Here is a 5,559-nt window from a genome sequence, read left to right as displayed (position 1 = left end):
TATTAAAGACATTTTGTAGGAGACAAATGCATTCAGAAGTAGTTACTGACATGAAACTAGCAGTAACTTATATTCAATTAGTATAGTTGTGAGATGAAGGGTTTAATGCCCTAGTTGCTGAGAATGCTGCAGACAGAATGTGTTTGGCTATCAGTTCCTTCAGGGATTGCTTCAACTTCACAGAACTAGTTCTTCTAAGGTCACAACCCTTCACAGAGTGGTCTACATCTAATATCAGGTAGTACAGGTTAGAAAATTCCTGGCCATATCAGCCCCAAAGGAATACTTTAAAAGTTACAGTCCTCATGGGATTGGTCAAGGTTGCTTTGGGGACTGAGTGGTGCAAAGGGTTACACACTCTACCACTAGTCAAAAGGTTAGCAATTTGCAACCATCTTGAGGCTCCTTGGAAGACAGGCCTGGTAATCTCCTTCCAAAAGGTTAAAAAAAAAAAAGAAAAAGAAAAACCTCACTGCTGTCGAGTCAATCCCAACTCATAGACACCCCTCCTTGGTTTTCTGAGGTGGTATCTTTACAGACGTAGATTGCCCAGTCTTCCTTCAGAGGAGTGGCTGGTGGGTTTGAACTGTCAGCCTTCTGGTTATCTGTCAAATGCCTTAGGCACTACGCCACCAGAGCTCCCTCCAAAAGGTTACAGTCTTGAAAACCTGATGGCGCAATCCTATTCTGCACACATGGGGCAGCGATGAGTCAGAATTGACTTAATGACAACCAGCAACAGCAGCAATAACATTGTCGCCTAACACCGCGCCTCTGTCCAACCCTGCCTCTTTCCTCACCCTTCCACAAGTGTTGATTCTAAAGGCACTCCTTGTTAAATACCCTGTATGCTGAACTCCATTTCAGAGTTGACTTCCCACAGAACTCAATTCATAGCAGTATTAAGCAGTGAAACTCATCTTTTGCCAGAGTTAGCTAGCGAATTGCCTTAACAACTTCAGCACAAGTTGAATGTGTTTGTCTTTGTCTCACATGGAAAACAAGAAATATGCCTGTATCTATCAGTATTTATCATATTTGGTGAAAAGTTTAAACCCAGGGTTAAACTGAGATAGATGATTTATTGAAAGCTGCAGCATTAAAGAATAATCTGATTATCTGAATGAGTCATATTTTTAACAGGTATTTGAAAATGCTGAACAATCATTTGTTGGAATGTATTTATTTTGGTATGAGTTGAGATTACGCTACTGTGGTAGAATCATAAGAGTAATTGACTTTATCTTGTGGTCTTTTTGATTTCTTATCTTGTGTATTCTCAAAAAAAATACAAACCAAACTCACTGCCGTCGAGTCAGATCAGACTCACAGCAAACCCTCTTTGGGTTTCTGAGGTGGTATCACTACAAAATTGCCTAATCTTCCTTCTGAGAAGTGGCTGATAGCTTTGAACTGCCAGCTTTCTGGTTAGCAGTCAAATGCCTTAGGCACTATACCACCAGAGTGCCTATCTTGTGTCTTAGTCTTCTATTACTGTAAAACAAATTAGCACACATTGAGCAGCTTGAGACAAGGTACATTTATAATCTCACAGTCTCTACAGATCAGAAGTATAGGCAGGCTTACCTGGGTGATATAGTCAGGGTATCACAAGACTGAAATCAAGGGGGGTTGTTAGTGTTGCATTCTAATCTGAAAACATGAATAGGGAAGAATCTATTTCGAAGTTTATACAGGTTCTTGGCAAAATTGAGATTGTTTCAATTGTTGGACGGAGTTATCTCTTTCTTGCTGACTATCTGTGCAGGACTGCTCTCATCTCCTGCAGAATGCTATATTATGGCATTCTTAGATCTGGCAGTGCAGTGTCTCAAGCATTTCACTGCTAACCAGAAACTTGGTAGTTCAAACTGACCAGCTGCACACTCTGCAGAAGGAAGATAGGGAAATCTACTTCTATAAAGATTTACCACCTTGGAAACCTGATGGGGATCTCTATGAGTTGGAATCAACTTGATGGCAGTGGGTTTTAATTTGCTTGGGTTAGTCACATTGCAATGTGACTACTTGCTTTTTCAGGGACAGTGGAAGAATCTCTACCATTCTACATCTCTATTACTTTGAAATTCTCCCTTTAGGAAAGGCCTGGATCCCCTTTAAAAGGCCTCACTGAATTAAGCCAGGCTCTGCCAGGATCTCACTTTTGATTAACTCAAAACCAACTGATTAGAGACCTCAAAAACATGTATAAAATCTCTTCACCTTTGCCATAACAGATAATCTAAAAATGAGATAGAAATGTCATCATGTTAGTAAGTTTTGCACACATTCAAGGGGCATGTATGCCAGGGAATGGGAATCTTCAGTCAATCTGACAATTCTAGTTACAACTTCATGTTTTTATAAACACACTTTTCATATAACTTAAGTAGCTTCTCATTTCATGCTTTTATCTGAGGTGTGTATGTGTATGTGAGTTATCAGAACTTAGAGCAGACTTTGGGAGGAAAGGACAAACTTTCAATGTCATAAGGAGCATTAGTCCACCTAGACTATTTAGAAGAATGAATTTTGTTTGACTCATTGTTTACTATTGATTAATTTTTCCATGCATGGTGATATGAAACCTTTGTTTATAGATTTTTCATTTGGTAGAGGTGGAAATAATGGTTGAACAGATAACTGCAGTGACTGATTTGTAGCCATATAAAACATGAATCAATTTTGTATGTAATCTAACAATCTTATTAATTTCTTTATTAAATTGCTTGTACCTACTCAATCCTTCAAATTCTCTTTTAAATCATTTTCAGTATCATACTGGTTTCTTCAATAATAAATTAGTTAAATAAATTTCAGGTTGTTTTTACTTTTATATTTGCACGAGAGTCATCAAAATCACAAGGAATATTTATGTGAACAGTTTAATCTAGCTATTTATTTAAGACTTTAATATTGTCTACAGCCTTATTGACAAAGTCATCCTAGTTTGAACAAAAATGATGGGCATCTCTCTATTTCTCTATATTTATGTTCCATCTTAAGTTGATAGAAAGTCTTCAGATACTGAGTTATCACTCTCAGACCATATTTTGCACGTGGTTACTCCATATCCGCAACATACCTTCTCCTCACTTATCAACTATCTTGTCATCTGACATTTCACATTTATGACAATAGTAAGAAATTGACTAACTATTATGCAAATTAACAATGTACACCTGGCAGTAACAAATTCTGATGTACTAGGAAAGAATAATGTTGGTTGTGATGGTTAAGGTTATTTGTCAACTTGGCTGAGCGATGATTCTCAGTGGTTTGGAAGTTATAATTTGGAGGTTATGTAATAATGTGCTCATTTTCCACTTTTTAATAACATCAATTTTTGCATAATACCATTGTCTTTGAAATCTAAGCATGTTAATAAGTGAGGATTGAGTATATAAAATTATATTAATTCTGGAGGCCTATAGACTGCATTCAGTGAATATTCAATGACTAAATCAATGACTAAATGAATGAAATGAGATAAAGAATGGTTATTTTATGTGAATATTTCTAAAAAGAATATTATACAGAGGTTTTTCAAAATGGTGTCTCTTTAGTAATCCCCATGCTAATTCTCTCCAGCATCTTAGTGTCTGAAAAACTAAGTGCAACAGTTTGAAATAGAATTTCTGGTGCTCTGAAAAGCTCATTGAATCAGAATGCACCAAACTCAGGGGAGTAAGATTAGAAAGGAAAAAGGGACAGGGGAAAAAATAACAAAAACAGGGGAATCTGCCCTGTGGAGGGCTGACTGGCAGGCAAGAAGGGCCATTAGAGACCTCCCTGGGGTAGGGGAGAAGGTGCACAACACCAGAAAACCAGTGGTCACCCCACAGATATATCTTCAGCACCTGATTTTCTCAGTAAACAAATCCACTGGGTGAAAGCAAGCATTTCTCTAGCTCCAGTGCCACTGAAACCTGAAACCTGAGCAGAGAGAACACTGATGCCACAAGTGGGCAGGCCCTGGGAGGAACTCCCTCAGTAGATTGTGGAATGGGGCAGTTATCATAGGTCAGATTTTTGGCACAGAGGGACCTAGAGAGTGGGATTTTTGTGTGTGTCTGAACCTGGTAGAAAGTGGTGGGCCCCTAATAATTTGAGTTTTTGCTGAAGTTGAGCTGCAGGCCTGTGAATAACAGTACAATATCATCATTAGCAACCTGCTCAAAGCCCTAGAAACTGCTCCCGGCACCTTGGAGATTTGCTTCCTTCTCTCTTCTCCTCCCACTTTCTCCACCTATACCCTCAGTCATCCGATAGAAGAACCACATTCACCCGCCATAATGCCTACTGACTTGAATCCTAAACCCTCTTTACGACAAACAGACCTGCACCCACATTCACACAACAATTCCATCATCAAAAAGAAAACTACAGAACAACCAGCACACATGAATTATTAATCAAAAAAGGAAAATACACCAGTTCTACCTTTTCAAAATATTAAATCATAAGACAAAGACAAAACAAAGCAATGCATAACCAACAGTTAAAGAAAACTTCAAAATATCTAAGAAAAAACAGGCAACCTCAAATCAAACAAAAAATAGGACAAGGCATTAGAAGCAAAACCACAAAGGTCTTATTAAACATGGAGGAATAGGAGGCAATAGAATTTTCTGAGAAGGAATTTAGAAGATATGTTTATAGAGCTCTACAAGAGTCTAAGGAAACCCCAAACAGAAGCAAGGAAAACACAGACAGTTCCCTGGAAGAACTCAGGAAAAATCATTCAAGAACAAAATAACAAGATTAATGCACAATCAGAGCTCATACAAAAACAGCAGTTAAAAATCCAGAAGATGAATACCAAAATTCAAGAATTACACAATACAGTGGAAGCACAAAAGAGTAGGATATAACTTGCTGAAGAGCGGATTTTCCAACTAGAAGACAAATCCCTGGACACCAGCCTGTATGAAGAAAAATCAGAACAAAGATTTAAGAGAAATGAAGAGAATCTAAGAGTTATATGGGATAACATGAAAAGAAACAGTGTACACCTCATTGGAATTCAAGAACAAGAAGAGGCAAAAAAAAAAAAAATTGAGAAAATTGTGGAAGACCTACTAACAGAGAACTTCGCCTATATCATGAAGGAAGAAAAGATATTTTTCCAAGAAGCTCATAGAACCCCATACAGCACAGATTCCAAGAGAAAAACCCCGAGGCATATTATAATCAAACTCTCCAAAACCAAAGATAAAGAAAAATTTTTGAGAGCTGCCTGGGACAAAAGAAATACTACTTATAATAATCAAACAGGTAGGCTGAGGTACGATTACTCAGCAGAAACTAAGCAAACAAGAAGGCAAAGGGATGGCATATATAAAACACTGAAGGAAAAGAACTGCCAACCAAGAATCCTATATCCAGCCAAATTATCCATCAAATATGAGGGTGAATTCAAGACATTCTTAGACAAACAGAAATTAAGGGATTTAGTGAAAACCAAACCAAACCTACAAGAAATGCTTGAGGAAGTCCTTTCAATAGAGAAACCACAACAGAGATCAACAAAATTAGGATACATGACATCAACACTTA

Source organism: Orycteropus afer, unplaced genomic scaffold (genome assembly GCF_000298275.1).
Source record: "Orycteropus afer afer isolate SDZICR_OR568_19922 unplaced genomic scaffold, OryAfe1.0 scaffold00537, whole genome shotgun sequence".
Taxonomy (NCBI): Eukaryota; Metazoa; Chordata; class Mammalia; order Tubulidentata; family Orycteropodidae; genus Orycteropus; species Orycteropus afer.
The sequence above is the reverse complement of the archived record's forward strand: the minus strand, read 5'-3'. Positions refer to the sequence as shown.